Below are 12,332 nucleotides of genomic sequence, written 5' to 3' on the forward strand. Positions count from 1 at the left end.
GGCTCCTCACTGTAATGTCCAGTGTTATCCCTTCATGGCTGGGGCTACATGGCGATGTTGACAGCCAGGGCTTACACCAGGAATTTCAGGGCCCCATACTGGCACCATTTGGGGCCCCTTGAGACCCCGCCTCCACCCCTGGAACCTTCTACAGTCCCACCACCGACTCTTGGAAAAACTCCACTTCTTCACCACGTTCTAACTAGAGATGAGCGCACGTGGTCACATTAGCGTCTGTGTGCAGCACAGGATCCGCAGGCGTCATGCGTACATATCTTTAACATGGTGTACACGGGGACATGCGTACGCATGCGTTGTTTCGCTGTGTCTGGCGAATGCAACATGTTGCATTTTTTTAGGCGTCAAATATTGCGCAATCATGAGGATGAGTGTGTCAAAACGACGCATTACTGTCTATGGAACGCATTGTTACGTAAGGACATGCAGACACATGGTTCGATACGAATGTGTACTTCAGACTGCGCATGTCCCGGAAATTATTTCACCACCTCCACCATGAGCATAAGCAACGCAAACGCATGCCAAAATGCATTAAACCCCTTAATCCCATATGATGTACTATCCCGTCGAGGTGACCTGGGACTTAGCTGACATCTGGCACTATGAGCCAACAATGTAGACGAGCTGAAGGCTGCTATCAAAGCAACCTGGGCTTCCATAACACCTCAGCAGTGCCACAGGCTGATCGCCTCCATGCCACGCCGAATTGATGCAGTAACTGATGCAAAAGGAGCCCCGACCAAGTACTGAGTGCATTTACTGAACATACATTTCAGTAGGCCAACATTTAGGATTTTAAAATCATTTTTACAAGTTGGTGTTATAAAGTATTCTAGTTTACTGAGATAACAACTTTTGGGTTTTCATTGGCTGTAAGCCATAATCATCAACATTAACAGAAATAAACACTTGAAATAGATCACTCTGTGTGCAATGACTATGTATAATATATGAGGTTCACTTTTTGTATTGAAGAACTGAAATAAATTAACTTTTTGATGATATTCTAATTTTGTGAGATGCACCTGTATTTGTGTAATTGCATTTTGGTACAAATGTATAAAATGTGTGTAGGAAAAATAAAACCCTCCTATGAGTAGTTGAATCGAAACCCCTTTACCTATTAGTATATACACACCACACACAAATGACGTTGAGAACGGTACTCTCAGGCCACTCTCTGAATGGAGCAAAGATCAGACTTGCGCACCACCTCTTTATTCATTGTTTATGTGAGTGACGGAGCTGGCGCTCATCTATCACCGTCAGTCCCCCTAGAGTCATAAATGGAGCTGGGTACACATGGGAGACCATCACTCCTTAAATAGGTGACTCTAGAGACCTGTCCTCAGGATCCATGCAGGTCCCTACAGTTGGACACCCAATGATCATCAAATTATCACCTTTCCTGTGATGGTGGGACAACCCAATAATACATTAGTTAGAGTGTTGTTGGCCATGCTATTCCACTTTCTCTGCACTTTTAAAATCTGGATAAATGTGCCCATTATTTCTTTTCTCCCAAGCATCCCCCGGGTACGCACTGTCCTGCCTACATCCTCCCTTATCAAACTCGCTTCTCATTCCTTCCATGCTGCATGCTGTATTCTGCAACTGGCATCCTTGGCATCAACCTATCACTCCTTGTTTATTGAAGCTCACCGTTAACTGAAATTCAACTACGCTACTTTAGTTTCATCACTTTATTGCCCAAACTGCTTCTCTAATGCAATCTCCTGGCTTCCTCTACTGCATGTTCTTCCTATACCTGCTAGGGATTGGCACACCCTTCATTATTTACAGATGTCTGGTCCACTGTACATTTGGACTGCACCTGAAGAGTTAAAATTGATGTTTTGTGTGCAGTCAGTGTGTTACAATGGTCTTTGTATGGTTAACAGGGTCCTTTTTCCATTCTATAACAGCCTAAAGGCCCCATCTCACATAGCGAGATCGCTAGCGAGATCGCTGCTGAGTCACTAGTTTTGTGACGCAACTGCGACCTCAGTAGCGATCTCGCTATGTGTGACACGTACCAGCGATCAGGCCCCTGCTGTGAGATCGCTGGTCGTGTCGGAATGGCCTGGACCTTTTTTTGGTCGTTGAGGCCCCGCTGACATCGCTGAATCGGTGTGTGTGACACCGATCCAGCGATGTCTTCACTGGTAACCAGGGTAAACATCGGGTTACTAAGCGCAGGGCCGCGCTTAGTAACCCGATGTTTACACCCTGGTTACCAGCGTAAATGTAAAAAAAAAAAAACACTACATACTCACCATCTGATGTCCGTCAGGTCCCTCGCTGTCCGCTTCCTGCTCTGACTGAGTGCCGCCGTACAGTGAGAGTGCAGCACAGCAGTGACGTCACCGCTGCGCTCTGCTCTCACTGTACGGCGGCTCAGTCAGAGCAGGAAGCGGACGGCAAGGGACCTGACGGACACCGAAAGGCGAGTATGTACTGTTTGTTTTTTTTGGTAACCAGGGTAAACATCGGGTTACTAAGCGCGGCCCTGCGCTTAGTAACCCGATGTTTACCCTGGTTACCCGGGTGCTGCAGGGGGACTTCGGCATCGTTGAAGACAGTTTCAACGATGCCGAAGTCGTTCCCCTGATCGTTGGTCGCTGGAGAGAGCTGTCTGTGTGACAGCTCCCCAGCGACCACACAACGACTTACCAACGATCACGGCCAGGTCGTATCGCTGGTCGTGATCGTTGGTAAATCGCTATGTGAGACGGGGCCTTTAAGCTCTCTATACCCTCACGCAGAATTTACTCCCTAAATGCAAACTAAAGCAACTTTACAATAAGTCTTCATTAAAATGTTTCTATTTTTTTGCTGCTGCAGACCGATGTACGTCCTTTATGTAGCTGTGTTATCTGATTCTTACCAGTAGCAACCTATCAAAACAATATAATTTACTCCTTTCTATAAAGTTTATAAAAAACACTAAATCATAGTGCTCCTGTTATCCAGCCTTAAAGGGTTTGCTTGGCATTTACATTGGTGGCCTATCCTTACACCCCAGGCGATGAGATGATCTCAATCAGTTATGAAGCGAAATTACATCTCTCCGTCACTGTAAACTTACCGCAGTGGACTATTGAAGATCCATCCCTATTCTAATAAATAGGCGTGGATGTGCAGTTCCCAGCCATTCACTATACAATTGATGGAGCCGTGTAGTTCCACTCCACAACTGAGCACATCCATTCAGCAGAAGGAACAGCGAGTCGGTGGTGGTGCTGGATGTCTTAGCCCCACCAATCTAATAATAATGACCTATTCTAAGGCTAGGCCATCAATATAAAATTCCAAGTAACCCTTGTAAAGTGTAATAAATATACTGATGAGCTGTGATCCTAAGGTTATGTTCACCTTAACACAGTACTCTCCGCCACATACTACAACATGGTTTCTGTCGGAATCCCCAGTGACTCAGTTGGCTTTATTAATGTGAATGGCTCTTTGGAGTTACCATCAGAATACATATTTTTGAATATTCCGACAGAAACCCTGAAGAAGGGCTCAGCAGAGACCATTGTATTAATGTAAACCTAGCCTTACTATGAAATCCCCAATGGTCTCTATCTTTGTCATGATCTCTATCCCTGTCATATTGCCGATACCTATATCTATCTTTGTATCTGTCACAATCCCACTTTTTTGTTTTCCTTCTACCACTCTTTGTCTTGCTCGTTGCCCCCCTTCTCATTCTCACTTGATTCTCCAATGGCATATGCATATCTGACTTGTATCTAACGGTCAGTTCTACTTGTCCATGAAGTCAGTTGCGCACTGCGATGCTGCCAGTAGTCACTTCCGCGTAACATTTCATTCATAGCCATCTAGCTGTCTGGGTTCATGGGTCGGACTGGAACAGTAAAAGGGCCGAATGTGACTCACAGGCCACAGTTTGCTAAGGTCTGCTATAGGGGTTACATTTCTTTAAATGGTCTGGTTCTGCTTTTTTTTTTTTAAGGAGGTGGGGTAGGTTAGACCCATTAATGGCCCCTAAGGTAAAAAAAACAAAACAGGTTTTTAGAAGTGTGAAAAGTGTTATTAAAATTAAAGCTTCCAATAAATAGACAAATACAAAATAATGGCATTATAAAGTGGACATATGGTGTCAATTGTTGAATATTATATGTGGCATGACTATCTGTTATTAAAAAAAAAACAGTTTTGGTTTTGTTTAACCCCATCCCGATATATAGTATGAAGTACTCGTACATCATACACTCCTCAACATTGAAACTGCAACACCAGTAAAGAATAGTCATGACTTTATGGAAATCACAGAATGGATAGACATGTTAATGATATGCAAATGATGAAAAAATGGAAATAACATTTTCAAAACATCTCGATTCATTTAGTATGAGCGTCACGTGCAATAAATTTAACATGAGATAATCACAGACTATATATAAATACCTATTACGTTTTGTGGAGTACAGACTCAAATACACAGTGGGCCAAAATAAAAAAAAACTTCGAAGTCGAAGGCCAGCATTGATATTTATAATAATACGGTAATAATTTTATTTCTATAGCACCAACATAATCGGCAGCACTTTACGTTTTAGAGGAGACTTGTACAGACAATAGACATTACAGCATAACAATGAACACATAGATCAAAACAGATACCAGTAGGAATGAGGGCCCTGCTCGCAAGCTTACAATCTATGAGGAAAAGGAGAGACACGAAAGGTGGATGGTAACAATTGTTTTAGTTGATCGGACCAGCCATAGTGTAAGGCTCGGGTGTTCATGTAATACTGCATGAAACGGTTATTGGCCTAAGTATGTAACAGTACAGACACAGAGGGCTATTAAATGCATAAAGCATGCGAGAACATGATGTGAGGAACCTGGTTATGGTAAAAATCTTGAATGGGCAACACAGGGATAGTTAGGTTAATGCGTTGAGGCGGTATGCCAGTCTGAACAATGTGTTTTTAGGGCTCGCTTAAAACTTTGTGGATTGGGGATTAATCATATTAACCTGGGAAGTGCATTCCATAGAAATGCCGCAGCACGTGAAAAGTCTTGGAGATGGGAGTGGGAGGTTCTGATTATTGAGGATGCTAACCTCAGGTCATTAGCAGAACGGAGACCATGGGTAGGGTGGTAGACTGAGACCAGAGAGGAGATGTAGGGTGGTGCTGAGCCATGGAGTGCTTTGTGGATGAGGGTAGTAGTTTTGTACTGGATTCTTGAGTGGATGGGTAACCAGTGTAAAGACTGGCACAAGGTAGAGGCATCGGTGTAACGGTTGGTGAGGAATATGATCCTGGCTGCAACATTCAGGACAGATTGGAGCGGGGAGAGTTTGGTAAGAGGGAGACCGATTAGTAGAGAATTACAATAGTCCAGATGAGAATGAATAAGTGAAACAGTAAGGGTCGAAAGTAAGAAAAGTTTGAATGCTAGAAATGTTTTTGAGGTGCAGATAACAAGAGCGAGCCAGTGATTGAATGTGGGGGTGATTGAAAGCTCAGAATCAAGTATGACCCCAAGGAAGGGGGCATGTTGCTTGGGAGTAATGGTGGAACCACACACGGAAATGGCAATGTCGGGCATAGGTAGGTTAGTAGAGGGAGAGAACACGAGGAGTTCAGTTTTTGACAGGTTCAGTTTCAGATAGAGGGAGGACATGATGTTGGAGACAGCGGTAAGACAATCACTGGTGTTTTCTAAAAAGGCAGGCGTGATGTCAGGAGTGGAGGTGTATAATTGGGTGTCAACAGCATAGAGATGGTATTGGAACCAAATCTACTGATTGTCCAATAGGGGCAGTATACAAAGAGAAGAGGAGGGGGCCTAGGACTGATCCTTGAGGAACGCCAACAGTAAGGGTACTGTCACACTACACGATTTACCAACGATCACGACCAGCGATACGACCTGGCCGTGATCGTTGGTAAGTCGTTGTGTGGTCGCTGGGGAGCTGTCACACAGACCGCTCTCCAGTGACCAACGATGCCGAAGTCCCCGGGTAACCAGGGTAAAGGGCCGCGCTTAGTAACCCGATGTTTACCGTGGTTACCAGCGTAAAAGTAAAAAAAAACAAACAGTACATACTTACATTCCGGTGTCTGTCTCCCGGCATTCTGCTTCTCTGCACTGTGTCTGCCAGCCGGAAAGCACAGCGGTGACAGCACAGCAGTGACATCACCGCTGTGCTCGCTTTCCGGCCGGCCGGCGCTCACAGTGCAGAGAAGCAGAACGCCGGGGGACAGACACCGGAATGTAAGTATGTACTGTTTGGTTTTTTTTACTTTTACGCTGGTAACCACGGTAAACATCGGGTTACTAAGCGCGGCCCTGCGCTTAGTAACCTGATGTTTACCCTGGTTACAAGCGAACGCATCGCTGGATCGCTGTCACACACAACGATCCAGCGATGACAGCGGGAGATCCAGCGACGAAAGAAAGTTCCAAACGATCTGCTACGACGTACGATTCTCAGCAGGATCCCTGATCGCTGCTGCGTGTCAGACACAGCGATATCGTATGGATATCGCTGGAACGTCACGGATCGTACCGTCGTAGCGATCAAAGTGCCAATATGTGACAGTACCCTAAGAGGAAGGTGAGAGTAGGAGGAACCAGCAAAGCATACAGTGAAGGAGTGGTCAGAGAGATAGGAGGAGAACCAAGAGAGAACGGTGTCCTTGAGGCCAATGGAGCGGAGCATAGTGAGGAGGAGCTGATGATCCACAGTATCAAATGCTGTGGAGAGATCCAAGAGAATTAGCATGGAGTAGTGACCTTTAGATTTAGCTGTTAGTAGGTCATTAGAGACTTTAGTGAGGGCAGTTTCAGTAGAGTGTAAAGAGCGGAAACCCGATTGTAGAGGGTCGAGAAGAGAGTTATCTGAGAGATAGCGGATAAGATGGGAGTGGACCAGGCGTTCTAGGACTTTAGAGATAAAGGGAAGATTAGAAACAGGGCTATAGTTAGCAGCACAGTTTTGGTCTAGGGATGGCTTTTTAAGTAATGGATGTATGATGGCATGCTTAAATGAGGAGGGAAATATACCGGAAGTGAGGGAAAGGTTGAATATTTTTGTTAGATGAGTGGTGACAGTGGTGAAAAGGGACTGGAGGAGATGTGACGGAATGGGGTCACTGGTGCAAGTGGTAGGGCGAGAAGATGCAAGGAACTTGATTACTTCTTCTGTGAATGGTTCAAAATCAGAGATTGAGCAAGATGTAGTAGGGGAGGGAGGACAGTGTATGAGGGGATTGGGAGATAATTTGCTTTCGGATATGGTCAATTTTTTCTTTGATATAATTGGCCAGATTGTCAGCGCGGAGATCTGTGGTTGTGGCCTGCACTCTTGGGTTAAGTAGGGAATGAAAAGTGTGAAAGAGACGTTTTGGGTTATTAGACATTGAAATGATGAGGGTGTTGAAATAGTTTTGTTTGGAGTGGTGAAGGGCAGTGTTGTATGTTTTAAACATAAACTTATAATGGATGAAATCTTCGGGTAGATTGGATTTTCTCCACAGACGTTCGGCGCACCTGGGGCCCCGCTGAAGGAAACATGTTTGCAATGCGTGCCACGGTTGTCGTCATCTGTGCGGAGTTATTCTATGTATAGGAGATGCAGTTTCATCCAGGGCATTTTGCAGTGTTCTGTCATAATGCTTCAGTGCAGAATCAGGACATGAGATGGAGGAGATAGGGGCCAATGATGACTGCAAGTTCTTCATAAGTTTCTGGGTGTTAATGGCCTGTATGTTACTATAAGTGTGGAAAGTGGGGGTGACCTGAGCGGGATGGCAGTTCTTGATAGAGAATGAAAGAAGGTTGTGGTCAGAGAGCGGGAGAGGGGAGTTTGTGAAATCATCCACTGATCAAAGCCGGGAGAAGACCAAGTTGAGAGAGTTTAATTCTTTATGTGTAGGAGAGTTAGTAAGCTGTCAAAGGCCGAAAGAGGAGGTTAGAGATAAAAGGTGAGTAGCAGATGGGGAGAGGGGAAAAGCAATGGGGATGTTGAAATCACCCATGATGAGGGTGTGGATGTCAGAGGAGAGAAAATGTGGAAGCCAGGTGGCAAAGTGATCCAGGAACTGATGGGAAGGGCCCAGAGGACAATACCCCACCGCCACTTGCATGGAGAAGTGGATGTAGAGTCTGACAGCATGGACCTCAAAAGAAGGGAAGACTAGTGAGGGTACTTGAGGGATAACCTAAAAGGTACATTTGCGTGATAGGAGCAGACCAACGCCTCCACCTGCTCTGTTGTCCGATCTTGGGGTATGAGAGAAGTGCAGTCCACCATATGAGAGAGCAGCAGCGGTGGTGTCTGACTGCTGGATCCAGGTTTCAGTAAGAGCCAGAAGGTTAAGAGAGTCAGAAAGGAAGAAGTCATGGATGAAGGAGAGTTTATTACACACTGAGCGAGAATTCCAAAGGGCACAATTAAAAGAGACAGAAGGCATGCAGGGAAAATTAATGAGATTTGAGGGGTTTCTGAGTGTAGCAGTTGAGGGGCTTGACTTACTATAACATGGGGGGCCGGGGTTGGGAGAGATATCTCTTGCGACTAGGAGAAGGAAGATAGAAAGAGTAAGCAGATGGTTAAGTGATTTGTGAGCGTCTCTTGTGTTGGATGGTGGGACCGAATGGATCTGTGCAGTTTAGCAATGTGAAAAGAGCATGAGTGCTATACATAGGAGAGGACAGGACTGAGGGGCCGATATGGATGGAGTGTAAAGAGTTACTGCAAGGACGGTGGATGTGAGTGAATGCAGCAGCCATGATATAAATTATACAAATGAATATGGTAAATATTTGTTGTAGTCCAAATGTACAGGGAGTAGGTTTGTTTAATTGTCTTACCTGTCTCCTGCCCTGTCTAACTGCCATGTTATAACTGCCAGGTACTTTGAATAAATGTTCTCAGATTAAATTTACATAAATGCTTCCCCAGGCTATGTCTGAATATATAGGAGGCTTGCTCTAAGATCTCTCACTATTTTACCTCATTAGCAAAATTGCAGCCCTGCACCAGGCTGGGAAGACTGAATCTGCAATAGGCAAGCAGCTTGGTGTGATTAAATCAACTGTGGGAGCAATAATAAAAAAAAATGGAAGACGTACAAGACCACTGATAATCTCCCTCGATCTGGGGCTCCACGCAAGATCTCACCCTGTGGGGTCAAAATGATTAGAAGAATGGTGCAAAAATCCCAGAACCACACGGGGGGAACTAGTGAATGACCTACATAGAGCTGGGACCACCGTAACAAAGGCTACCATCAGTAATACACTACGCCTCCAGGGACAAAGATCCTGCAGTGCCAGATGTGTCTTCCTGCTTAAGCCAGTTCATGTCTGGGCCCATCTGAAGTTTGCTAGAGAGCATTTAGATTATCCAGAAGAGTATTGGGAGAATGTCGTATGGTCTGATGAAACCAAAGTAGAACTGTTTGGTAGAAACAAAACTCGTTGTGTTTGGAGGAGACAGAATGCTTAGTTGCATCCAAAGCACACCATTCCTACTGTGAAGCATGGGGGTAGCAACATCATGCTTTGGAGCTGTTTCTCTGAAAAGGGACCAGGATGACTGATGCTTGTACATGAAAGAATGAATGGGGCCATGTATCCTGAGACTTTGAGTACAAACCTCCTTTTATCAGCAAGGGCATAGAAGATGAAACCTGGATGGGTCTTTCAGCATGATAATCATTCCAAGCACACCAGGGCAATGAAGGAGTGGCTTCTTAAGAAGCATATGAAGGTCCTGGAGTGGCCTAGCCAGTCTCCAGATCTCAACCCAATAGAAAACCTTTGGAGGGAGTTGAAAGTTTGTGTTGCCCAGCAACAGGCCCAAAACATCACTGCTCTAGAGGAGATCTGCATGGAGGAATGGGCCAACATACCACCAACAGTGTGTGCCAACCTTGTGAAGACTTACAGAAAACGTTTGACCTCTGTCATTGCAAACAAAGGATATATAACAAAATATTGAGATGAAGTTTTGTGAATGACCAAATACTTACTGTATTTTCCACCATAATTTGCAAAATAAATCTTGCCAAATCAGACAAGGTGATTTTCTGGATTTGTTTTCTCATTTTGACTCTCATAGTTGTGGTCTACCTATGATGTCAATTACAGGCCTCTCTCATCTTTTTAAGCAGGAGAACTTGCACAATTAGTGGCTGACTAAATACTTTTTTCCTACACTTGAGGCATCATCGTCTGATTTGGTGTCTGAATTGCTTGTTCCCTATAAAAAATAACCATTATCTTCTCCATCTTGATTATTTAGAATTCGATGTTACACTTCTAGAACTTAATAAATTCCCATGGTGCCATATTATTCACTCAATGCTTCCATTTGTGGAATTTTTGGTGGTCATTGTCAGATTTACCCCTATTAACTGTATGTTTTTTTACTTTTCCATGATTTCACCCTCGTATTTCTCAGTAATGGTTTTTAGACGGCCTGAAAAATAGTTTAACTTGTGATTCATCTTCACGAATCCTACCATTAGTTTGGATCTAAAGATCTCAATCATGTGCTATCAACATACCAATAAATGTTTTGGAACATTGTCACAATCCAGCTTTCCCAAAATCTATTTCCACTTCCCAGACAGGAAAGATTTGTGACCTGAGTCCTCACGGAATCATGGAACTTTTTACATACTCCTCCAAGCTGGTCACATCCCACCAAAGATGAGTAAGGCTAAGTTCCCACCTTCAGTATATGTTCAGTATTTTACATCAGTATTTGTAATTCAAAGCTAGGCGTGGAACAATCAGAGGAAAAGTATAATAGAAACTCGTCACCACTTCTGTATTTTTCAACCACTCCTGATCATGGCTTACAAATATTGATGTAAAATACTGACCAAATACTTAAGGTGAGAATATGACCTAACAAGTTTATGAGCATCCATGAGATCACTAGTGATTCAAGAAAAATCTGGATAAACTGAATAATTAGTTACTGTATGAAAAAGACAATTAAGAGCTTGTTTGTTGCCGAGTGCCAACCAGAACAAAGTTTAATTCATCCATGAGAATTATCCATCCAGAGAGGTCTTTGCCTATACATGCACAGAGAGATAGACCTGTTAATGGGAGCGGGTGGGAATAAGCTGCTGGGAAGAAGCTGCTGGGAACCCGCCTGTCCCATTCATTTCTTGTGCCGCTCAGACCCTTGTGGCTTTTAAATTGTTTGCCTTTGAAACGTCGTAGCGTTTCAAAGTTAAGCACTTATGGCTAAAATTGTGCAGCCAGTGCCTGAAATATGCTGCCTGTGGATCGGATGCCATGCGGCATGCATGCTTTGCACTATGCGATTGTTTTTTGCACCATAATGCATCTTTTGCACAATGCATACTTTGCACTATGCTGCTTAGTTAGGTTATGAGACAAGATAGTTTGCTATCCCTCCCCAGTTACTTTTTATATGTTACACATGTGGTCAAAATTGTTGGTACCAGTGGCGTAACTTGAAACTCATGGACACCTGATGCGAAAGCTCCAACGGGGCCCCCAAATATTTTAAATCTTTATTAGCAATAGTCTTTTTATAGGCCAAAGGGACTTTTAGGGCCCCCTAGGCTCCAGGGCCCCGATGCGATTGCAACCCCTGCATCTGTTGTAGTTACACACCTGGTTGGTACCCCTCTAATGACAGAAAACCCACAATGGTCACAGAAATAACTTGAATCTGACAAAAGTAATAATAAATAAAAAAAACTATGAAAATGAATCAATTAAAGTCAGACACTGCTTTTCAACCATGCTTCCACAGAATTATTAAAAAATAAAACTCATGAAATAGGCCTGGACAGAAATGATGGTACCCCTGAAAATAATGTGACAAAAGGGACATGTTAAATCAAGGTGTGTCCACTAACTAGAATCAGTGAGTGGGCCTGTATATAGGGCTACAGATACTCACTGTGCTGTTTGGTGACATGGTGTGTATCACACTCAACATGGACCAGAGGAAGCCAAGGAAAGAGTTTTCTCAGGAGATTAGAAAGAAAATTATAGACAAACATGTTCCTGTGACTACAGTTGCACATATTATTCAGAAATTTAAGATCCATGGGACTGTAGCCAACCTCCCTGGACATGGATGCAGGGGGAAAATTGATAACAAATCAAAGAGACGGATAATACGAATGGCAACAAAAGAGCCCAGAAAAACTAATAAACAAATTAAAAGTGAACTTCAAGCTCAAGGAACATCAGTGTCAGATCGCAGCATCCATCATTGTCTGAGCCAAAGTGGACTTCATGGGAGTCGACCAAGGAGGACACCATTGTTG

Source organism: Ranitomeya variabilis, chromosome 6 (assembly GCF_051348905.1).
Source record: "Ranitomeya variabilis isolate aRanVar5 chromosome 6, aRanVar5.hap1, whole genome shotgun sequence".
Classification (NCBI taxonomy): Eukaryota; Metazoa; Chordata; class Amphibia; order Anura; family Dendrobatidae; genus Ranitomeya; species Ranitomeya variabilis.